This window comes from Canis aureus, chromosome 11, assembly GCF_053574225.1.
Source record: "Canis aureus isolate CA01 chromosome 11, VMU_Caureus_v.1.0, whole genome shotgun sequence".
Taxonomy (NCBI): domain Eukaryota; kingdom Metazoa; phylum Chordata; class Mammalia; order Carnivora; family Canidae; genus Canis; species Canis aureus.
The window spans coordinates 22,772,652-22,796,604 of record NC_135621.1 but is presented as its reverse complement, the minus strand read 5'-3'; the positions used below and the strand labels follow the sequence as shown (position 1 = coordinate 22,796,604).

At 60.5% G+C, this 23,953-nt stretch overlaps 2 long non-coding RNA genes across 3 annotated transcripts in view; one reads left to right on the top strand and one right to left on the bottom strand.

Moving 5' to 3' along the window:
- Positions 1-1,500: 1,500 nt before the first annotated feature.
- LOC144323530 (uncharacterized) overlaps positions 1,501-23,953 on the top strand; it is a 40,258-nt gene continuing 17,805 nt past the window's right edge. The window contains exons 1-2 of one of the 2 annotated variants that reach the window (XR_013388933.1): positions 1,501-1,636; positions 20,557-20,669. This is a non-coding gene — a long non-coding RNA (uncharacterized LOC144323530). Of the gene's footprint in view, positions 1,637-10,328; positions 11,511-20,556; positions 20,670-23,953 lie in introns of those variants that run through there. The other variant, XR_013388934.1, reaches the window with a different exon arrangement.
- Positions 13,000-19,242, bottom strand: LOC144323531 (uncharacterized). Its single transcript, XR_013388935.1, has 2 exons — positions 18,600-19,242; positions 13,000-18,454 (listed from the first exon to the last, which is right to left on the bottom strand). It is a non-coding gene; the product is annotated as an uncharacterized LOC144323531 (long non-coding RNA).

Sequence of the window (23,953 nt, the reverse complement as noted above, 5' to 3'; positions counted from 1 at the left end):
GGGGCCCGGGCTCGCGCCGCCCGCCCCCCGCCCCCGCAGCCGCGCAGCCCCGGGGCGCGGAGCCGGAGGCCGGCGGGGTCCTCGCGGCGCGGTGCCCCCCGGACGCGCCGGCTGGCGGGCGGGGCCGCGGGCCGGGGGCGCGCGGCGGGGAGCGCCCGGGTCGGCGTGCCCGCGGGGGCGCGCACGCGGGGCTGCGGGGCGAGGCGCGGGGCTCGGGCGGCGAATCCGCTGCTCGCGCCGCCCGCCCCGCCCGCGCGCGCCGGGCCCGGGAGGAGGGTGCGCGGCGGAGCGGGAGCGGCAGCGGCAGCGGCAGCGGCAGCGGGGGCGGGCGGGGGGGGGGGCGATCCGGGGAGGGGCCGCGGCCCGTCCTCGCCCGCAGCGGGCACGGCCAGGGGGCCCCGGAGGCCTCGTTGGTATTCCGGGCACAGCCGAAGCCTTGACCTCCCCGCGGAACAGAGGCGCCCGGGCGCGCGGGCACGGCCGCCGTCCCCGGGAGGTCTCTCCCGGCTGCGGGGCCCGTAGGCGCCTTGCTTCCCCCCCACCTCCGCGTCCCCTCCTCTCCGGGTCCCCCGTACCCCCTCCCCCGCCCCGATCCGGCGGCGAAGGGGTGGGCAGGGAAACGCGCTCTCTGGGACAGGTGCCAACTCCGAGACAAAAGACATAAAATAGGCGGCAACGTGGGAAGCGCGGCCGGCGCGCTCGGGCGGGGACGGAGGCGCCGCGGGGGCCGCATCCTCGGTGCCGACCGGGGAAAGTTTGGGAAGTCGCCGCGGCGGCTTCGCAGCGGCGGGGGACGCGCGGGCCGGGCCGCCCTCCGCGCCGCGCTCGCCCTCTCCGCGCCGCTGCTGAATAATTCATGGCGCGGCCGCCGGCCATTAGCATGCACCGGGCGCGCGGCGCGTCTGTGCCAAGCCGCCGCCGCCGCCGCATTCGGCGCCCGGGCCGCGCCAGACGAGCGGCCGCGCGGCAGCCGGGCCCGCGCCGTCCCCGCGCCCGCCCGGCGGCGCCCATTGTGCCCGGGCCGCGCCGCCCGCCGCCCCGCGCCGCCCCGCGCCGCCCCGCGCCCGCCCGCAGCCCGCAGCCCGCAGCGCGCCCGACGGCCCGGCTCCGCAAGTTGGGGCCCGCGCCGCCCGCCCGCCCGGGAGCACGGGAACTTGGAGAAAGTCGCGGGGCGCCCCGGCCCGGACCCCCGCCGCAGGGCGTGGGCGCCCCCCGGCCCGGCGCGCTTTCGGTTTCGCCCCGGACAAAGGTCCCCCGGGGCGCGAGGCGCGGCCGCGGGGACCCGGTGCTGCCGGCGCTCCCCGGCCGGGTCCGCTGGCTCCTCTCGGGCCGGCCCGCGTCGGGAGGGCAGGGGCGGCGGGGCCTGGCGCGCGCCTCGCCCGGCCGCCCGCGCCCCCCAGCCGTGCCGCCCTGCCCGGAGTTGCGGGAGGTGGCTCCGCGCGCGCGGAGGAGGCCGGCGCGGGGACGGGGCGCACGCCCAGGGCCGGGGCCGGGGCCGGGGCCGGGGCCGGGGCCGAGCGGGCAGGACCGCGCAGCGCCCTCCGCGTCCCGGCGCGTCCCTCCGCCAAGGGCAGGGCGGTCGACCTGCGTGTCCCGGGTCACGGCCGCGTTGCGTTCCCGGCGACTCCTGAGGATGGTAAGTGCATCTCTCACTTTCGCTACTTAGTGACTATTTAAATATTAATGAAGGGATTTCTAAGAAGAGCCAGTCGGGCAGGCCTTCCGCCGACCCCACCGACCGACCGACCGACCGACCGACCCGACCGGGGAGGTTGCCCTGGAGCCCGAAGCCTGGCCAGCTTGGCGACACCTCCACGGCCGGCCGTCATCAAAATGCAGGAACTTGTTATTTGTGAAATACAGTTTCAGATCTCAGGTGTGTGCGCCCCATTTGCGGGAGAGAATCTGGCTGAACACGGAAAACAGCGTTAGCAGGCACCTCCGGCTGAATGGGGGGGAAAAAAAAGAAAGCGTCTGTGTGTAGGTTTGATGTGTTTGGAAGGATTATCTGGGAGCTACAATCCCTTTTTGAAAAAATAGACCTCTTTCTATTCCCTTTCTAAACCAGCGAAAGCGCTGCTTCTTTTATTTATTTTACTTTATTTATTTTATTCTTATTTTATTTTTCTGCTGGTCAAGCATTTATGGAGAGCCGATTTCGGGGCCCGCAGTCAAGCGTTGGCCGCCACTGGGCCGGTTGAGTGAAAGGCCCTTGTGTGGAGGCTTTTGTTTATGGTGGCATAAAACGAAAAACAACTCATAACTTTTCGTAATAAATCCCCCTTTATAGGTGGCTCACACACAGGCCCAGCCGGCGGCCCTGGGGGAGTTTGTGGGAAGCAAGAAATGGGTGAAGGAATGCGCGTTTGCCGTAATTACAGGGTTGTAAGGTAACGCCGAAATTAATTTCTTCAAAGTTGGGTTTCAGAAGCCAGGGCGGTCTCTGCAGGCCAGCACCATCTTCGTTTTATTTTAGTTCGTTGGTCCTGGCCATTTGGGATTTTAAAATGCATGTTTGTACTCGTGTGTACCTATCCTGTTAAAGTGAAACCCATCCCGGGGTGGGGGCGGGCAGGGAGAGGAGGCCAGCGGCGGGATTAAGCCCACTTTTTAATACCATCGTATCACAGGTGCGATTTCCCCTTTGCTCTCCCCATCTTATTGATGTGGTTTGGAGAGCCTTAATGGGTGCTTTGACCACAAAATAATGGGCTGGGGGTGGGGGTGCTGTTTCCATAACGCCCCAGAGTTGTGAGCTGGCACCTAAAGGCCGTGTTTCCGGGAACGTGGACAGGGGCCTGAGTGGCCCAGGCCTGCCTTATGACAACCTCTCCCCAGGCTGCCTGTTTCCCTAGAGCCCAGGGAGGAACCCAGAGGAACGAGGAGACCATTTCAGCAAGACCTAGCCAACCCACGCGCAGAGGCCGAAAGTTTGCTTCGGTGCTACAGAGCACACCCGGCCGCTACCTGCTGCCCCCCCACACCCCCTGCAACCTCCCCACCTCCCCCATTTTCAATTTTTATTTATGACTCCTGTATCAGAGGCAGTTAGCAGACCTGAAACCCGGGTGGGACATTCAGGAGGCATCTCGGGAACGGGGGTGCAGCTGCTGAAGTCGTTGCCACTCGAGCCGGGAGCTGTCGCTTGGCATTGGCAGTGACCCGGTTAGAAATCGGAAGAAGCTCAAGTTCCAGCTGACCGTCGCCTGCAGAACTCGGGAGATGTTTTTCCCGGGTGCAAGGATGACCTCTGACATACCTCGTGATGGGCAGGAAGGTGTGGCATTCTGCTGATGCCCAACGAGGGGCAGCCCTGGCTTCTTCTCCCTGGGCCGATGGGAGCAGGGAAAGGCCTGAGGGCCTGAGAATCTAGGGAAGCACCCCCAGGGTCCCTTAGTGGGGAATCCCCGGCTCCGGAGGCCCATGTCCCCGGCCAGAGTGTGCCCCTGGAGTGTGATCGGGTGGGGAGTCCCTAGTAAACAGTGCCGCCCCCCACCCCACCCCCACACCCCGGGTGGAAGCACTGCCTGGGCACCAACGCTGTCCTGTCCTGCCTTTGTCCTTCGTACTTGGAGCCAGCCCAGTCCTAGTGGAGACTTGAGCCCCCTGGGGCTTCTTACCGTGTCGGGATATCCCATCCAGGCAACATTTATTTTTGAGGACATGCACAGCAGAGTCGAGGTTCTGAGAAGGAACTGGTGCCTTGTCTTGGGTTTGTCACTTCTGGATTTAATAGGAAGAATGTGCGGAGCAGGGGGACAGGGTCTTATGGACTGGGGTGGGCTAGTGGGAAATGACCCTGGAGTGTCTGCTTTTGTTTTAAACCAGGGCCAGCCTCCGGGTCTTTCCTCGCCTGTGCTTGGGGCCGAGTCATGCCCAGCCTTTGGCCACTTGAAGCCCCAGATCCTGGGTGAGGGGTCTTCAGGGTGCTGGTGGGGCCCGGCAGCTCAGCACAGGCAGTGTGGCGAAGGGGCCCTAACTGTGGTCAAGTTCCTCTCACCACCTGAGCAGGTGTAGGTGGCAGTTTGCTTTGCTCAGCAGGAACAGCAGGGAGCTGCGGCAGGATCACTTTTTGGGTCTGTGTGATTTGCACCCTTGATGGGGCAGTCGGTGAACCGGGCTCGCTTGCTCCTATCCTTGGGAGGATTCTGGGGCCTTCTCTGCCCTGGTGTGGATGAGGCCTGCCTGGAAGGCCGTCCCTGGGGCTCAGGGAGGGTCCCTAGGGCTTTGCCTACCCTGACAGGCACTGTTCCTGAGCGAGTCCTCCCCGGTGTCCAGGGAAACCCACGTGTGCCCCTAGTGAGGGACCGTGTTTGGGGAGGGAGGGAGGCCCTTGCAGGCCAGCCTGGAAAACGTCTTATAACCATCATGCTGGATTTTCGTTGGGCTTAGAGGGTGGACTTGCATGTTTGGGGAGAATGGAGAATATTGTCGTAGGAACCCCACGGACCAGGGGTGTCCTGGCTCACGTCGGGCAGCTCCCAACCCGGCTCCTGCTCCTGGCTCCCTGTGTGACCAGGGACAAGGCCCCTCACCGCCCTGGGCCTGTAATCTGAGCCCTGGCACCAACCTCGGAGGGTCATTTGGAGTGTCCAGCCTGCGTTCTTCCCGCGAAGCACAGTTCCTGGCACGTGGCAGGGATGCCATAAAGCGTGCTGCTGTTGTAAATGGTAATCGCCATGTTTATTGCTAGAGATTATTATATTTTTGAGTTTCTAAGAAACAGTCCGGTTTTGGTTTCACTGCAAAGGATGCCTATGAGTTTACCCTCCATGCCTGCGGCCCCCCTGTCCTGCAGGCAATGGTGCAAGGTGAACTTTGATATTTTCTATCGGGTGGAATGCCAGGAGCTTGCAAAGCCAGGGCTTCCCTTGTCACAGGGACTTGGCTGGGATGCACTGGGTATACTAGATGGGAGCAAGGCCTCGTGAGGTCCTGGGACGTGGTCACCGAGGAAGGAGTAGACTCCCCCCACCCCCAGAATGGCACTTGAGGAGCCCACTCGGGTGCTGACCACGGGGTCTGACCTGTGCCTCTCACCTCTTCAGGGTCCAGGGGTGGGGTGGGGGTTAAAATTGAGGGCAGGACATCACCACTTGGGCGTCTAGAGTGGCCACACCAGCTGGCAACTCGGGTGGCAATGTGGTAGGGGCGTTTCACCACTGGTGAGCTAATTGCTCTTTGGCCGAATACAAGCGTACGTTGACCAGAACGCTTCGTCGAGGAGACTCTTACCTCTTAGCTGATGATTCAAGAAGACCCAGCAAGACTGCCCTTTCTCAAAACATGCTATTGGGACAAGAAAGGAGCCCGGGCATCGGCCTGGCTTGCTGATGTTATGGAGCAGAGGAAAGAGAAAACGCAACAACTGTCTCTGAGCAAAGACAATGGATCTTTTATATGAAATACTTATTTCCAGGGCTGACCAGTGTCCCGTTGGCTGGGATGGTGGAGCTCGAGTTTCTGGGTATCACAGGCCCTGAGAACCCAGTCAGGGATGGAGATTTATAGAAAGGGAGAAAAGAAAGTCCCCTGACCCGTGGTTCTTGGGAAATTCAGTGGGAACGTCTGGCTTTCTTTGTTGAGTGGAGGCTAAACTTTCTCAAGTTTAATTTTTTCCTTCTGTGATCTCTTTCGCAAGACTGCGGGGGTGCGTTTGCAGGCACCAGAAAGGTAGCCAGGTTTCAGGTTTGAGATGGTGACCTGGATGGGCCAGGCCCGATGGGCTTTTGTCTGCTGGGGGGTGAGGGGGAGGGCAGGTAGTCCCTCTTAGAATGGAAGTGAGGAAAACCCAGACCATAAGAGGTGACCGCACCATCGAGGGCGATTTCGGATGGTATTTGTGACTCTCTGGGGCCCTTGGCTCCTCCCAGAGCCCATTGTCCGATGCATTTGGGTGCCGTGTGCAGGTTATCAGAGAGCCTGGCCTGCCGTGGTTAAGCCACACACCAACCCTCAAATACCCTCCCCGGCTGGAGAGAGGGTGTGTTTGTAACTCCTGACAAACGGGCGCAGAGCTAGCACCGGATGGATGTTTTCTGAATTACCAAAATGAACAGAATTCCACTCTGAGGCTTATTATCCACCAGCCATCTCCCTCTTGCCCGCTCTGCCGCGGTAGATAGCGTTCAACCCCGATTCCTGCTAAATCCATGGCCTGGCCTTGGTGCGGCCAGGAAGGCACCCTGAGAAGCAGGGCCCGGCTCCCAGGCTCACGTCAGGGACTCAGAGGAGCTGATCCAGCTGGGGCCCGAAGTGAGTTCAGTATCCTCCTGGCGTTGGGACGTTGGGAAGGCTGCGGTGGATAATCGGCCTGGGATCCCTGCCAGCTAAGGGGGTCCTCAGTCTGGACACCCCTGCGAAGTGGGTGAGGACAGGGGAGGGAGTGGCCCCATTCGGGGTGAGGGATGAGAGTCCCCTCCCCGCCAAGCTTCTCCTTCACCCAGAAGTCTTTGTTGGCAGATGATGATGTTTGGCTTTCAAAAATGAGGTTTCGTTTTTTAAAGCTGCTTTTATGCGGTTTCTGTTTTTGGTTGTTTGGGTTTTTTTGTTTTGTTTTTTGCTTTTTGGTTTTTTTGTTTTTTTGTTTTTTGTTTTTTTTTTTTTTTATCCTGGAGCCGCTTAGCTGTGGCCTGTTTAACCTGCCCACCCCCACCCCCTCCCCCCCAAAATGCAATGAAGAGAGCACTCTTTTGGGGGTGACCGAAACAGCACCTAAGGCCACGGGTGGATTTGGTAAAATCGAGGTGGAAAAGACTGGAACGGTGTGTCATGAGGCAGAAAAAAACCCTCTGACACAGGCTTTTATTCACGCAGTGGGGGCAGTTTCAGAAGTAAACGCCTTAGGGTCTCACTCTGAGATTCTGGATGGCAGGCTTGTTTGCGCCGGATTCCGGACGGGTCAGAAACCCGCGTGGCTCCAGTAATCCAGCCCTTGAGCCGCCAGCCGGGCCTGCTGCTCCGTCGGCGGCGGCTGAGAGGTTGGTTCTCTGAGTAGACATGTGAGCAGCAGAGGCAATGATTATTATTGTGGTTGGAAATGTGTGCATGGCATTTACAAAGTGAAACAGCCTTCCTCTTCTTCTTCTTCTTTTTTTTTTTTTAAGCAGTGATAGAATTTTCCCTTAAGAGTAAAAAAGGAACGCTGTGCCTGATGCCTTTGGCTCCTAACGCTGGGGCTGGGTTTTTTCGGTGAAACGCCCTTTCTTGATTCTGGGATCTCAGATGGCAGGACGAGCATTTAGCTGAAATATTTACCTGCTGATTTGGGGCTCTTAAATCTCGATTCGTCTTTCATGTGTTTAACGGCGATATTTACATTCAAATCAGCCTTTTATAATTACATTTTAAATTATAATAAAATGATGGTGCCGGGCTTCAGTCTCCCTTACATTTTTTAGCAGAGGGACGCTGGTGCGAGTGGCGTGCGGGTGCACAGCGGGTGCACATCACGTCACCCGGAGCCGCCTGGGCTTCTGGCCCGCGGGAACTTGCGTGTGTCCTGAGCATGTCACGGGCAGCGCGTGTCACCTGTGGAGCCCTCCCCGCCCTGCCAGGAGGAGGACTTGTGTCTGGGGATGCTGGCCCTGGCTGACACAGCGGCGATGCTGCCAAACCTCACGCAGGAGGGTTCCAGCCCAGAAGGGCCTGATCGGGCCCTGCCACCTGCCGGAGGTGCTGTGTCCTGAGCCCCACGCTGGGCTGGAGGCCGTTACCTCCCAGGCGGCCGGCTGGCACAGCAGAGGCTGCTTCTGCTGCGTGATCGCGTGTGCGAGGGTGCAGTGTGTGTCGGGGTCGCGCCACCCGCCGCCTCCCGGCCATGACCCAGCTACCGCCTGGTGTCCTCTGTCAGGGGCCAGCCCCAAAATGGCCACCTGGTTTCCAGCGGCCTTCCCCGTGGAGCGTGGGGGGACCCTCTCCTCCCGGGGGCCCGGCTGTTGGCAGCTGTGCCAAGCCGTTCCTGGAATGGAATTCCCGGCGTTCCTGGTCAGGCGCGTGGCATCGGAATCCTACCTGCTTTGTCTCTGGCATCAGCTGGCGGGCTGGTCACGTGGTGGTGTGCGTGAGACCAGAGCCCGAGGACCGGAGGGCCCCTCCTGGGCGGCCTCCTTGTTGCTCAGTCGCCGTGCCGGCCCCCCTCCTCCGCGGGCACGACTGCATCGGAACCTGGGCTCCCGTCCCCCGCTGCTCGGGCGTCCAGACGGCCCCTGACCCCAGTCATCACCGACAGGAAGGCTTGCGAGCGGGACTGCAGGCCCAGCCCGGCCACTCCTTGCAGAGCCAGCCCTGCTGGCCGGGGCCGCCGGCCGGGGGAGCCCCCGTGTCACACGCACAGCCCTGGGGCTCAGCCGCCGCAGGGGCACGGGGCCTGGCCACATAAAGGGCTGAGGGACAGACGCGAGCAGACGGTGTGGCCACACGGATGTGGCCCGGATGCCTCCAGCAGGGGACAGCCAAATGTGATCAGTCTCCAAATAAAAGCACCACGTGAACCCCTCAGGCCGCTGACGGGGCAAGGGCCAGGGCCGGGCTCTCTCCACCTTGAGGCCGAGGGGGTGGCCAGGATTGGCTTTGGTGGCGGCTGAGAAGGTGTGGGGCCGGCCTGGGCTCTGGACGCCTGTGCCCTCACGGGCAAGGCCAGCAGCTCCCGGGTGCCCGCCCCTCTGTGTGCATCTTTCACTCTGTCATCCGGTAGCCCCCAGCGGTAGGAGCTGTTCTATCCCCCCGTTCCTTCTGTGGATGGGGAAACTGAGGCCCGGGAGCTGGTGTGGCACAGGGTCGGGCGGCCACGCGGACACAAGGCCGACCCCGAGCCCTGGCGCGGACTCCGGGCCCGGATGGCACGGCCCACCCGGGGGGGCATCTGCTGGAACGGGCTTGCGGGGAGGCCGGGGGCCCAGGGAGCTGTTGGGGGGGCCCCCCCGCCGGGGAGCCCGCCGGGCGCTGGCCGCCGCCGCCCCGCTCCTCCTCGGGCCAGCGCGGGAACAATGCGGCCTCTATGCCCGGAGCGGACCCGGGCCGCCCGGACTCCGGAGCAACATGGCGCCCAGGCCGCGCCGCCTGGCCCCGGGGAGGGCTGGCGCCTGGGCCGGGCCTGGGCCGGGCCAGCTCCCCGGCCTCCTCGGGCCGGCCGCTGAGTGGCCAGCCGCGCCTGCCGCCTCCGCCCTCTCCCGCCTCCCCCTGCCTGGTGGTGGGTTCGGGGGTCCGGCCCACCCGCCTCTGCCACGTCTGCCATCCTCCCGGCACCCAGGAGCATCTTTCAAAAATTCCCGGTGGGCGGGGCCGAGCCGCAGCGGCCGCCTCTGGCCCCCCCTCCCCGGGCAGCCAGTGCCAGATGAGAGCAGGAGACAAAAGTAGCATTTTCCTCGTCCTCCTGGGCTGGCAGCAGAGCCTCCCCCAGCACCACTTGGCTCCTGGCAGCCCTGCCTCCGGGGGCCGGGGTGGCCGAGGCCCAGGCCGCGGCGGCCGAGACCGGGGCAGCGATGGCCGAGGGTGGCCAGGGAGAGCAGGACGCCTGCGGGCCCGGCGGCGTGGGGCTGGCACCTGGGGACGGCCTGCTGGCCGGCGGGACCCCCCACCCCCCGCGGTGCCCGGCCTGGCCAGGGGGCACCGTGGGCACGTCCTTGCGTTGGAGAAAGCTCCTCAGCCTCCTGCACCTTGGGTAAGTCACCTTCTTCCCTTCTCCCCGGCTGGAGACAAGCCGATGGCTCTGCCATCTTGTGCTGGTGCCTGTTACGTTTCCTTGCCTCTAATTGGTTATCCGAAATTCAAAATTCTATTTCCGACCCCCCCCCACACCCAATCTTCAGTGAAGTAATAAGCCTTTCCAAAAACTGCAGGGAAAATGCAGAAGCCAAGCCCATTTATTTTTAAGATCCAAAGCTCTAGGCTTTGGGAATCACAATAAAAATGAATGTTTGTTATTTCACAGTAGCCGTGTGTTCAATTATCATTGGAACGAGTGTTTCAGGAGGTATTAATAGGCACGGCCTGCTCGTTCCCGCTCACTCAGATTGGTTTGTCGTGGGGCGCCTCGTTATTATTATTACTGTTGTTGTTAATATTATTATTTTAATTTTTGGTGGTGCCAGGAGTGGCAGAGGGAAAAACACCAAGGCGCCCATGCTCCTCCCAGCAAACTCCTCGGCAGGCAAGGCTGGGCTGGCACACGGGAGGGTGGGTTCTGCATTGAGAAACAGAGGCCCTTTTATTTTATCCGGCATCTTTAATGCTGCCATGTCCACAGTTTAGGGATGCAGTTCTTTTCTCCCTTTCGTTTTATTTTATTTCGGGTGACGGCGGCGGGGGGGGGGGGTGGCCGGGAGAAAAAAGAAGGCTCTTTTCGGCTCCCGGCTCAGTATGGGGAAAATCTTTTAGGTTGTTTTGTGCTTTGTTTTTTTAAACACTTATTTAAGCCCGGGGATTCCGCCTAACGGTGCCATGCCCAGCTCATAACCACCCTGCCCACAGGCGGTGCTTGGGGTGCACGTGGGCACGTCCAGCACACAGACCCTCGGGGGCCCCGAGGGGTCCGGGGCCAGCCTGTGCCAGATGCCGTCCCGGGTTCCCATCTGCAGGACTGTGGGCCGAGACACTGGGCTGTCCAGGGCCTGAACCGGGGCCAGCGGTGGCAGGGAGGTGGGAGTCCCTCGAAGACGTTTGCGCCCCCAGACCACGCTGCCGCCGGGGTCCCAAAGCTGAGCTCCGTGGTTGCCCGAGTTTCTCAGGCTGGTCCCTGACCCTTCAGAAAGGCTGAACCTTTTCATTTAAAAGGTGGATTTTACAGAGTTCAGCTCTGACTTAACTCCATCCTCTGCCAGGCTGACAAAAGCGCCCACAGATGCAGCCTGGTTTTCCCCCCATGTCTGAGGGTAGCAAGGGTCTTGATTTATGGAATATGGAAAATCGGGCCCAGAAAGTTCTAAATTGCAACCGAGAAGAAAATTCTCGCGTAAATACATCTTTGTTTTCCTAATTCGGAGGCGTTGGGCCCTGTCTGTGTGGGTCTGAGCAGCCGGCCGGGGCAGATACCACCAAACATGAAAGTGAGCTCAGCTCACACAAGGACTATCACGGCTGCTTTTGTTCGTAGATTAGACAGCAGTCGATACTGGAGGTTTGGGGCTGCAGAGACAGGCGTATAGAGCAGAGATAATTAAAACATTTTCATGATTGTGACAGCCACATTCTGCTGCTGCAAGCTGGAAGATCGTTGTACCCAAATATTTAGCAAGCACCAAATAAAACATTGGTGACAAAATACAAGTAATAGGAAAAAAACAGAGTGTCATAAATTCTAAAGTGAAAGAGTCCAGAGTGTGGAGAGGTGGGTAGGGGAAAAGGAGGGGCCCTCATGTTTAAAGAATTTATGCTTTAATAGCTGCCTGTGCCTCATTTCCAAAAATTTTATTTTTTTGGTCGAATTCGTGTAGGTGCACAGGCCTTTAATCCTAAATCCCGAAATGATGGTCACATTTCCCGAACACGACTTCGTCGTCGTCTTTTTGGAGGTAAGGGCAAGTAGCATAAAATCAATTAATTTCCATAAATGAGCATTTTCATTCTAAATTAGTAATTTCCACCGAGATCATGTTCACCTAATGGATGTAATGTCTACGGATAATACATTTTCCAGCACACACCTTATAGAGCTGGGATGCTTATATGTGACCAGTTACCATATTTGTTTTTTAACTTGGGCTGTGACATTCTGCTTCCCCCCCAAATCAGGAAAATGCCGTGGAATCTTTTGTGTTGTGATTCAGACAAAATATCAGCGTTCTCCATGGCACTCGGTACTTCTCGGCAGGTTTTTTTTTTTTCTTTCTTTCTTTTTTTTTTTTTTTTTTAAAGAAAGTACCACGCATAGCAGTTTTCACATCATTGCTTCTATATAAATTCCACTATAGACTGAAATTATACATTCTCACAGCACAGATGGGCTGGTCTGTCATTACGACTGCTGGGTCCTTGTTGGAACACACAGCATATTTCAATTGTGGAGTTGACAATTTCAAAGACCTGAGGTCAAAATAAACAAGTTGCATTTGTGTAGAAAACAGTCCTGGGATCCTCTCGTCCGTCCCCTGAACAACTCGGTAGAGGAGCAACCATCACTTTCATTAGATTAGAATTTAAATGTCGTTTACATCTTTGCCTTTGAAGGCTCCGAATGCCCTACGTTAGAGGACCTGAAATGTTTTAATTAATTACCAATTTTTATGCTGTTTGGCAGCTTGGACAGCATTACCCCTAGATTTAAATCCAAAATTGTGGGGTTTGGGATTTGAGATCTTTGAGATCTTCATTAAATCTCTCGCTGTTCTGTGTCGGCTTACGTAAAATCGTTTTGAGATGTTTATGAAAAATCAGATGACAAATATTTTGTGTGGTTTAAAGGTGCGTGTAAATATACCCCTCTTCCTCCTGCCTCCAAAAAAAATAAAAATAAAAACATTCAACAGGTAAATGACAAAAAGTAGCTGTAAACTTAAAAAAAAAATTATCTCACCGAGATAACAAGGTGCAGAATTTATTGGCTATCATCACGCGTGAGGACAGAGAAGTTTTACAGCCACAATAATTTGCACACGGCAACTGTTTATTTTGTGAATTTGCTCACGTTATGATGTAATCCGTTCGGAGGGTGATTCCCCACCGCACGCCACCCCTCCCCTCATTTTGAAGTGATTGCTTCTGCTTGTCCTGAATCCCGAATGCCTACTTTCTGTGCCCTGCTCAGCCTCTGGGGCCACCTTCCTGCACCCAGGCCGGTAGCCTGCACTCAGGGCTTATGGCTGCACCTGAACCAGACCCGGACGCCTCCCTCTGCCGACTCCTGCAAGCTCCAGAGGCCCCTTCCGTGTGTGGATGCAAGTGCTTTATTGCGGCCTGTGTATTTTAAAGCACGTACCTGTTGGTGGAGATGTTTGGGAAAACAGGAAGACCGAAAAGTTGATGAAATTTGCCAGGGCTCATGGGAGCCGCTTTCCCTAGCGGTTCTGCTCTTGGATTCTTTTTTTTTTTTTTTTAACCACTCCCTCCTTTCCCGTTTAGTCTTTCAGCCTATTGACCCCAGTCTTGGCATCAGACCTGTATTTACTAGCAGCCCCGAGAACACGGCGCTGGGCTGGGCGCTCTCAAAGAGTAGGCAGAGCAGAGCAGCCGCCGCCCTGGGAGCCAGAGCCAGCCACCCCGCTCAGGCGGCAAAGCAGAGCGCAGACCAGCAGGAGCTCCGGCATTGAGGCCGGGCTTCACATTGGGTCGGTTTTATTTCCTGGCCGTGTTGATGGAAGGCAAGTCATTTCCGCGCTCCGGGCCCCCGGTTTCCCCATCTGTAAAATGGGAGCAGTAAGTGTCCCGGCCTCGTAGAAACACATGGAATGCACTTAGCGTGGCCCCCCGGCCCTTACAGAGTGCCCCGCACCTGCTGGGAAGCCTTGGTTCATCGCTGAGTCTCAGAAATGCCTGCCAGGCGGGGGCTAACGCGGGCTCCATTCGGCCCCGGGGAGGCACTGAGCCTGAAGCTGGGTCCCCAGATTGAACCAGCTGATGATGATCGGGGTGGGATTCAGACCTGGGCCTCCAGAGCCCGTGTTCGTGCTGCGTGTCCACGCGGTGGCCAGGTGTGGACGGTGTGCCTCGGCCGGGGCCTGTGTGCCACGGCATGTGCATGTGACGTGCACACACGCGTAGTGTCCTGTGCTTTGCCTGGTACGTCGGTGGTTTGCAGAGGTGCATGGGCATTTGGAGGCACCGTGCCTGCTTGGGGCACTGAGCCGCGGAGCCCGAGGGCCACCCCGGGACGCCTGCCAGGCACCCCCGCCCCCCCGCCCCAGGGGTCATCTTCCGCAGCCCAGGGCCGGCCAGAGCTGGTCGGACAGGGCACCCAGCTGCCAGGCTCCTGGGAGGTGAAGGAAGGCCCTTTGGCCAGGCTGCCTACGCGCTGGGACCTGGCCGGGCACGGTGCGCTCTCCTTGGAGGGGCGGGCTGTTCCAGGCACCGGCCATTTGCAAACTCTGAGGAGTGGAAGTGAGCCTGTGGGCCTGGGAGAGGAAATGGCGGCGCGGGCAGGCCCAGAACAGGATCCGGGAAGGCGGCCGAGGCAGGGGAGCGGCCGGAAGGCCCGGGTGGGCCGGTTGGTGCGCGGGCGGCCCTCCTGCAAGAAGCGGCCAGCAGGGCTAGTCTTCCCGGGCAGGGCTGCGTGTGTGCACGTGTGCACCTGCGTGGGGGGCTCGGGCCGCCGAGCGGCCACCCAGAAGCTTTAGCAGCCCAGCTACCTCGTGGGACCTGGTGGGCATCGGGGGCATTTGATGAGGCCGGTGAATGCCCAGCACATCTTTGATCCCAAAAAGCCTTGATGAGAGTGGTATTTACCACGGGCCTCGGTTCTCTGTCTTTAAAGTCAACGTGGCCGCATCAGACTCGGGAAACGGTCAGACAGATGAGAGCCTGTCTGGGAGGCCCGGGTGGTTCATGTGTCCCCTCAGTGGGGCTGCCTCTTAGGTGGAGACCAGAGGCCTGGCCTCTCAGGTGAGCTGCCTACCCATCCCAGCCTCCCAGCCTCAGTTTCCCTGTCCATAAAGCAAGGAGATCAATCCCACCACAGGTTTCTCGTGGCATCCGTGGTGATGTCACTCACCATTCATCCCTCCTTGATGGGGAGCAGCGGGTGGGCCCTGGGAAAGGGTCCCCAGCCTCTGGTCCTCAGGACTCTGGCTCCTGGGTTTCTCGAGGGGCCAGTAGGGAGGTAGAGGCCAGGCCCACAGACCCTGAGAGTGGAGCCGCCGGGGGAGCACGTGCTGGGGAACCTCTGGCCCAGTTTCCTGGGAGCCCGGCCCTGCCCCAGGATTCCTGCACTGGGTGTGCCCGCACTTCCGGCCCAGGCGTGGGCGGAGGGGTCCTGGAGGCAAGAGGAGTTCCCGCCGTTCTCACCCGCCAGAGCCTCCCGGTTGTGCAGCTTCTCTCAGCTCGATGGGACGAAGACCTTCACCTGAGCGTGGCATGTGGCATCAGGCAGGTGGCCCCCAACCTGCTGGCCATGCACAGGCACACGCGACATGGAGGTGGCTGCCTGCAGCCGCAGCGCCGTGGGGCCTGACGCGGGGCAGAGAAGGTGCCCTCCAGCCTGAGCCTCTGTGGTTAGGGTCACCCGAATATTAAGTCGCCTGTTGCCAAGAACTTTGGAGGCGCTCGGCACCTGATGGGTGGGCCTCAGTCCTGGGCGCTCCAGCGCCAGAGGTGAGCCCCGTGCTCCAAAATGCAGTCGTGCTCAAATGGCCGAGCCCCGGGGCTGCCCACCCCACGTGGCAGTGCCGGCGGTGGCTCTGGGAAGCAGCTCCTTGGGGAGGCCCTCTTGGCCCAGGCAGCGTGGCAGGCCAGCACGGCCTTCGGGATACCACGGGGGAAAGGATCGGCTGCCCCAAGGGAGGGTCAGGGCATGTCCAAGGCCACACGCATGACCTGGTTTCTTGGGGTTTGGGGGACCAATCCTTTGTTGACCTATTAAGCGCCATGCTCAGGGCTGCATACTTTGATTTACCCTCCCCCCCTGCTTTTTTAAACATCCATTTTATGATGCAGTCGGCCTCATTCTACTTCATCTAACGTCCTGTCAGAGCCAGCGTGTGCCCGCGCTGCTTTGGGGCTGGAATGTGGTGCAGACAGGATGGCTGCGGGCCCTGCCCATGTGGAAGGTGTTAGCGGTTTGCTGTGTGAGAAAACCAAGGCTCAGAGAGGCTAGGGAGCATCGCCAGAGCCACACAGCTTGGGAGTAACAACCTGGAGCTGAAGCAGGTCTCTGGGTGCAGGCCCTATGCTCTCCCCACGCCGTCCCCACGCTAGTGGGAACAGCTGGATGGAAGACCCCTTTCTGTTATGTATGGGGTCATGGATGCTGACCTTGGTGGGTTCCCAGACACGCAGGGCCAGGTTGGAGTTCTTCTGCCCGAGGAGAGAGCCAAGATTGCCTCCATTGCTTCCCTCCCAGGGGTCATGTCGTGCTGGTTCTGAGGGGTCTCCCAAGGACCCGTCTCTGGCTGGGTTGCCGGTACCCCAGCATCTGGGGCCTGCTGGTAGGGCCCGCAAAGCCCCCATGCCCTGCTGGGGCGAAGGCTTCAGGCCTCTGTGGCTCTGGGTGCTGGCTGGCCCTGGATGGTGTGCGGCGCAGCAGCAGGCACTAGGAACGGGTGAGCCAGGATGTCATCCTTGCTCTCAGTGCTCCTGCAGCAGGGAGTCGTACCAGGTAGCGGGCCCAGGTGGCCTACGGCTTTCTGCCCTCAAACACTGGGGATAAAAGCCTTTGGGAGATACTGTGAGAACCTGGAACAGGCAAGACCGTTTTGGAGCCTTTCATGTTCTTAAAATGGCCCTTTCTGCCCTGTGCCAAATTCACAGCCTTGCACTGGGCCGGGAGCCTGTGGTGTAGGTGACCAGCCGGGGGTTTTTTGCAGGTTCTTCACGTGGGGGCTGGCTGTAGACAATGCTGTGCACCTGACGGGCCTGGACCCCTTTCTCATGGAGATACTCATACCTTGTGCTGAGGTGGACAAGGTGGGCTATCGGCACCTGTGAGGCCTGCTCCGCGGCAGTGGTCTCAGCTGGAGGGGGGATCCCTCAGGTCAGGGCTGGGCAGAGGTGCTGAAGTACCACGTACAGGCCGGGATAAGCTCCCGTGAAAGCAGCTCTGCAGGCAAATGGGACGGGGTCACGTTGTTGGAGGAAGCCTGCCCTGTCCGTCCATGTGGCCCCCTCTGTGGCACTTGTGTCCCCGATCCCGTGAGTTGTGCCCCAACATTGCTCAGAGCTCATCCGATTCTCGAGGGCCCCTCTCAGAGAGGCTAGGGAGCCTGCTCTGGGCAGGCCCTGGCTCGGGGTCCAGCAGGCGTCAGCACCATCCAGTGACTGGATCAGGCCGCTCTTGTCAAGTCCTGGGTCCTCTGCTAGAGGGCGAGAGCCAGGACACGGCGTCCTGTCCGTCCCTCGCTCACAGGCTCGGGGACCTCACTTAGCAAACATGGGCGCCCTCCAGGAGGCCCGGGCCTGTTGGTGCTGGTGGGGAGTGCTGGGCCCAGCTGCATGGGGAGCAGAAAGTTCGCCAGGAGCACCCAGCGCCCGCCCAAGGAATCCAGGAGGCCTCCCGGAGGCGGCGGATTCAGCCCTGGGCTCATCATAGCCTCCAGCCCGGGCCTGCCACGTCCCAGGGCCCTGCTGCCAGGCGAGCGCCGCCCCTCCCGCCAGCCCTGCACAGGCCACATCTGCTGCGGCCGCTGAGCCAGAGCTCCACCTCCCGGGCTCCGTCCCCATGGAAACCACGGGGGGGGGGGGGGGTTCCTGCTGCATTTGGCCCGCTGACTGGTTTCCATTAGAGCCAGCCTGCTTTCTTTGAGGTTCACGGCTTCTCCCTGAGTTTGCTTTCGCACATACTGAGCGCCAGCCTTCAGTGCCCTGGGCCACGGGACCACCGGGTGGAGAGAGGGTCCACGGGGCCTGCGACGATGCGCCACATCCCCCGCCCCACGCAGGGCCGTGGCTACTCTTACCTTGGCCGGCTGTGGGCTCACACCCTGTGCTTCCTTGCCCAGAGCCCCCCCACCGGCTCCATCCTGGCTGAGCCATAGAATCACCATGTGTGCAGCTCTCAGGAAGCCCCTTCCTCCGTCTGGGCCTCAGTTTACCCATCTGTAAAAGCTAGAGGGTTCAACGGTTTCTCCAGGTGCTTGGCTGTGCCAAACAGGAGGCCGGAACAAAACCGAAAATGAAGCGGAAGCACAGCCAGCTCTCCCGGGGTCACCATTCTGGGGCTTTTGTTTGTTTTCGAAGAGGAATTTTTTTTTTTCAAGGGAAGGAGTCATGGAATCTGAGCAGAGATGGCTGTTGGAGCGCCAGTTGGAGCCTGTGGGCCCAGGGCTTGGGAAGGCCCGGGCAGCTGTGCCCGCAGGCTCCACCTGGCATCTGTGGGGTGCCCAGTGACCTGGCTGTGAATGCGGTGAGCAGAGGCATGAAACGTGCCCGTGACAGAGTCCAGAGAGCTCTGGAAAAGTACCCGGGAGGCTTCCGGAGGTCAGAAATGTGGGCAGAAAATGAGATCCAGATTTAAAAAAAAACCCGGCTGGCTCATCCCCCCGGGAGGGAGGCCTAGGAGAACATTGCCTCTTGTTGACTTTGAAATGCTTGCCCAGGGCTGGTCCACGGCGGCCCCCGGCCCCAGCCTGAAGCCCTGGAGGAGGTGCTGCCCTCCCCTCTGCCTCTCCTGAGGTGGGAGTTGTCCCGGAGATGATGGGGGACCCTCTGAGGACCCCTGCCCCACCTGCCTTCTACTGGGCCCTGCTGCTGTCCTGCGGGGCCACTTTCCAGCTTACGTGCCCAGAGCAGAGCCTCGGAAGCGGCAGGCCTTCGCAGCAGCCGGGAAGGATTCGGGCAGACTTCGCTCCTCCTTGGGCCTCAGTGTTCTCACCTGTGACATGGGGAGAGGAACACAGTCCTGTTGCGGGCACGTGGGGGTTCGGTGAGATTTGGGGTCGGGCTGGACCAACAGTAGTGGTGGTGGCATCAGAACTGCTCCCCCGCGGCATCCTCACTGAGAACGAAGCGGGCCGCACCTGCCAGATTGCCACAGACCCCGGCGGGGTGACGCTCGCCCAGCCCGGCCCCGGGGAAAGCTGTTGTCACGGTCATCGGGAACTGGGTGCTGGAAAGGCCAGGGGAGCCGGTGCAGTGGCATCGCAGCTTCTTCAGCCGGGACCTCACTCCATGTTGGGCCTGCCTTCCCGGGGAAGCCCATGGCCACCTGGCTTTGCCGACAGATCTCGAGGGCGGGAGCGGCAGCCGATGGACAGCGGGGACACAGCACAGCTCGAAGGATGGGCATGGTGGCATTTCTAGCTTTCTGTCCCGGGCAGGAAGGGGATGTGGGTTTGGACGGTGGCATGCTGGGAGCCATCCAGCCTGCCCTCCCTGGTGGAAGTAGGCTGGGGAACCAGCTTGCAGAAGTAGGCTGTGGCGTGGCTGAGGGTGATTTAGACATGCGGGGAGACCGGGATAATGTAGGAAATGAAGGAAATTTCCCCAGGGAAAGGGGGAAGAGAAGAAAGAGGAGCTTAAGTGCCCAGATAATTATAAAGCCTGGCGTGGTGATTTATGGCAGGCAGGCCGGCTCCTCTGGTCTCCACCTCCCCTCCCATCTCCGTCCCTGGTGCCCCCAGAGACCCGCTGGTGGGGGAGGTGGTGAGGCCAGCGGGTGCCGCCCAGCACCCAAGCTCTGCTTTGTGTCCTGGGGACAGAGCCCCTCTGTGTGCCGAGCCCTGATGTCTGCTATCTGGGGCGACCTCACAGAGCAGTGAAGCTGCCAGCCGGGAGGCCGAGCCCCCCACACGGAGGAGCCCAAGCCAGACAGGCCAGCCCACGAGAAGGGTGACGGGTCAGGGTGGAGGCCGTGCCCTCTCCGTCCTGGTGCCGTGGGGCGTGGGGGCTGGGGCCACGGAGTTGGGCAGAAGCAAGGAGGTGCGTTTCTCTGGCTCCGGAGCCACGTGGCTCTAAAACCAAATGAGGACATAGCTCGCCACCCTGGCCCGGGTGCGAGGGAGGCCGGGGCCGGCCCAGGCAGGCTGCCTGGACAGTGCACCCTTTGAGGCCTGACTGGGCAGCCCCCACTGGGGGAGTCCCTCTGCTATGACCTCAGCTGTCCCCTGCTCCCCTCTGTAGTTCCCGGGGGATCTCACCTGCCAATCACCTGCAGGGTCGTCGTTGGCTCCCCTCCCTGCCACACACAGTCCGTACCCAGGTCCTGCCGCTGCCTGGTGTGTCCCTGTCTTGTGCAGGGACGTGTGACCAGGACGTGTGACCACCGTGCAGGCCTCTGCCCTGACTTCCACCCTGTGGGGCTCCTATCCAGCTCCAGGCTGGAGCCCAGTCTCTCCTTCCTGGGACTGGAGAGGCTCCCAACAGCCTGCTCTGGCCCCTGCACCTTGCCATCCTCCCGCCTCGGTGGACTGCAGCACGGCATCGCCTCCTCCTGGGAGCCCTCCTAGCTCCCCACCTGCCCACCGCCCTGTAGTCCCATAGCTCCGAGCTTGGGCAACCACTTCATGGCTTGTGTCTGCCCTGGGAGATGGAGCGTCCCCAGAAGGAGGGGCCAGAACCACCAGCCTGGCCCAGGCTGGGCTCTTGGGAAACGTTTCATGAATGAACGAAACGGGATCCAGAGGCTGAAACGGAAGAAGGGAAGGCTGGGAACCCGCAGTCAGTACGGTGCCATGAGCCACTAGGCTGGCCACGGCGCCCGGGGGCCAAGGCGCTCAGAGAAACAAGGGGGCAGAGCTTCCTTTCTTTTTTTTTTTTTTTTTTTTTTTTTTTATGATAGGCACACAGTGAGAGAGAGAGAGGCAGAGACACAGGCAGAGGGAGAAGCAGGCTCCATGCACCGGGAGCCCGATGTGGGATTCGATCCCGGGTCTCCAGGATCGCGCCCTGGGCCAAAGGCAGGCGCCAAACCGCTGCGCCACCCAGGGATCCCCTAGAGCTTCCTTTCTTAACCTCCGTCGTTGTGTTTCCTTTCAGGACTAACATGAGGGGCTTGTGAGCCCACCTCGTCGGGGACAGTGTGGCAGCGCCGGATGGACTGGATGGGCCGGAGCCCTGAGCACCTGCAGCCCACGGAGGGAGGACTCTAGGTAACTCCAGGCTATGGGAAACCCACAGCTGCTGCTTTGTTGGGGGGCGGGGGTTCATTCGGGAAGATCAGCTGTGAGAGGTGCCCTAGAAGGCACTCAGTGGCTGTGAAAGGTGGACTGTCGGCCCCTCAGGTCCTTGGTGAGTGGCGGCCCGCTCTGTTAATCTAGGTCGAACATTTCCAGTTCATGAATTTCTGGCACGGCCCTGTTGCCTGCTGTGGCTTATGGGGGTCCTCCTCCTCCAGGAAGTCCTCTTGCCTCCTCTCCCTTGGCTGTGAGCTGCCCAGACCCTCTGTAGCACCCACCGCACCCCTCTTCTTTCCTGCCATTCATTGTCACAGGTCTGTGGTGTGCGAGGGCATTGGTGCCCAGACCCTTCCCAGGGCCCTGGTGTCTTTGTCCAGCCAGGGAAGGTCTGAGGCAGCGTCCGTTAAGGCCTTTTACGAAGTGTGTGTCGGGGAGATCACGCTGACCGGTGGGCAGGGGTCTCGGTCCCCCCCAGCTGGACGGTTGGCCTGCTGTGTGACCTCAGGCTACTGTCCCCACTCTCAGCCTCCATTCCCCTACCACCTTGGACATTTTGGGGGGTCTCCAGAAGGTTCCAAGGGGCCAGGTTGGAGCTGCTGCCTTGGGTGTGTGAAAGTGCTCCTGGGCTCTGAGCTGGGGACCCCACTTCTGGGGGACCTCCCCCGGGGAAGGGGAGAGATCTATGCATGAAGCCTCGCTGTGAGAAACGGAGCGGCCGGTCGCTGCCCGGGGTGGGGAGTCTGGGTCAGGTAGCATGTGGGGATGTCATGTGGCCGCTCAGCAGATGCGCCAGTGGGAGCCACTGCCAGGTGGGAACACCTTGGCGCGTGTGGGGGCCCCTCTGGGGAGGGGAGTCCGCGCAGCCTGGGCTCAGCAGAGGAGGCCTGTTGGCCGCCTCTTTCTCCTTTTCTCAGTTGTCCAGATCTTACTGAGTGAGGAAAAAAACTCATTTAAATCACAAAACTAAGCTGCCCGACCGGAGTGACCCTGACCCACCCAAATTCTCGCTGCACATTCTCCCCCTAAAAGAGACACGTTTAGGGAAAGAGCAGGAGGTTGCGGTGAGGGCGGCACCATCACTAGGGTACGTCTGGCCCCTTGAAAAGGAGCAGAGGCAATTTGGGGGGCGGGGGGGGGGCACTGAGAACGGGGAGCATGGAGGGGCCCCTCAAAGCCGATGGTGGTTGCAGTGCCGCGGTGGGACAGAGCCCGCCCTGACATCTCCCTTCGCACCCTGAGTGTTTGCAGTCTGACGTCTGGAACAGACGCCTGTGGAGAGCAGGACTCTTGTCACGTGGGTGCTGGGGCCTGTTCCTTTCCCGTTAGAGGCATCCACATCCCGTGCGATGCCCCCCGACTTGGTGGAGCTCAAGGTGGGAGTGTGAACGGCCACACATCTGGTGGGGACTCGCTTTTCTAGACCCAGGTCGGTCACCTGTGTGGTGTGGGCAGCTGCCTGGCGGGAGCCCTGGTGCGTGTGCAGGCCGAGCTGTTGGGGGCTTCACGTTTGTTTGTTCTCCGATGTCAGCTTTGTCCAGTAGCCGTAAATGTCGGCTTTTAAGATGCAAAACCCGGGGCTCCGAGAGGCCAGGCTCCTGCAGGCCACGCAGCCTGGGGGATCCTCCGTGGCCTGGTGGGCCCTGCAGCCCAGGCTCCGCCCCAGGTGCCAGCAGCTCTGCCACTAGATGCCGCATCCCCGGGAATGTGAGCCTGCCTGTGACCTCACCTGCCGTGGTAGCCGTTGGCTCCCCGAGTCCCTGCTGGAGCCACGTTGACCCAAATGAAGCCGCAGAGCTGCACCCCTCTCTTGTGCATCTGGCCGACTCTGGCAGAAGGGTGCGGAGGCCCACAAGCTCACAGCCTACTTCTTTTTTTTAAGTTTTTATTTATTCATTCATGAGACACAGGCAGAGGGAGAAGCAGGCGCCCTGCGCGGAGCCCGATACAGGACTTGATCCTGGGATCATGCCCTGAGCGGAAGGCAGACGCTAAACCCCTGAGCCACCCAGGCCGTCCCTTGCAGCCTACTTCTGACACCTCCCAACCTGCTTTGAGTATCTGAGGCGTTGGGAATCGGACGTGGCATGACCCCAGGGCCAGGCCTCAGTCCTCCGCAGGGCGTTTCTGCACATAAATCGAGGGTGTGCTCTGTGCATGACTCATTAGCAACTAGCCCTTGCAGGGAGGATGTTTCTCCTACACATGACCTCGGAGGGGCCCAATTTAATCTCAAAGAGAAGTATGGACGAGGCAGGCTGAGCCCCCTGGGGGTCCGTGCTCCTGTGGCTCTGGGCCCTGCAGCGTGGCCCACATCAAGGTTCCTGCTGGGGGCTCAGAGCTCCTGCCCCACGGTGTCCACTCAGGACCCACGCCCCAGGCGACTTGGTCCCTGGTAAGATAAGAGATCAAGAAGGAGTTTCTCCAAGATAAAGGCCCAGAGCAAGTTCGCACATGTCCTCGAAGCACCCTGGGGGACAGTAGCAGTGGGCATGCAGTCCAGTGAGCCCCGTTGGGCCTGGGCATGGAGCAGGTATTATCCCTAATCTTGCTTGAGTTCGAAGAGGTATGTGTCGTTGTCCCTAACAGGTGGGGAACCTGAGGCCCAGAGAGGTGAAGGGGCTTGTCCAGAGCTGGAAGAGGCCCCTGGGCTACCCTGCAGATACTCAGGAATGTTCTGGAGACCGGGACATGGGCATGGGCAAGGAGGGGACCAGGGTGGGCGGGGATGGACCTCTGAGACATCCTGCTGGGGCCCGGTGTTGGTTCTGACCAGTCAGGCACCAGCCTCATTGTGCCACAGTCTTTCCAGAGGCCAGAACTATGTGGGAAAAAGCTGCCGACCCCGTCATCCAAGTGACCATCCCACGGGGCACAAGCTCTGAGAGGGGACGGGCCCCCGTGCCGGGCCCCTGGGTGGTTCTAGGCCCCCCGGCGGGCAGCGATGGTAGGCATCCTTGTGAGCCAGGCCTGGGCGTGGGGCCTCTACTTCTGTCAGCGGTGGTGCCACAGCTCTAGGAGGTGGGTGGGCTCTTGCACGGCGTGGGTGGAAATGGCAGGAGAGGGCGATCTTGTGCCCAGAGCCGCCCAGCATGCAGAGCCAGTGGGTCTGCACCATCCCTGTGCTTCCCCCAACCTGCCTTGTGACTTCTGGGACTTGGGGGCCCAAGTTCATTACTGGCCCTGAGACAGGCGGGGGCCCCTGGCCTCCCTCCCCACGCCGCACACCATGTGGGCTGGTCTGTTGAGGAAGGACAGGT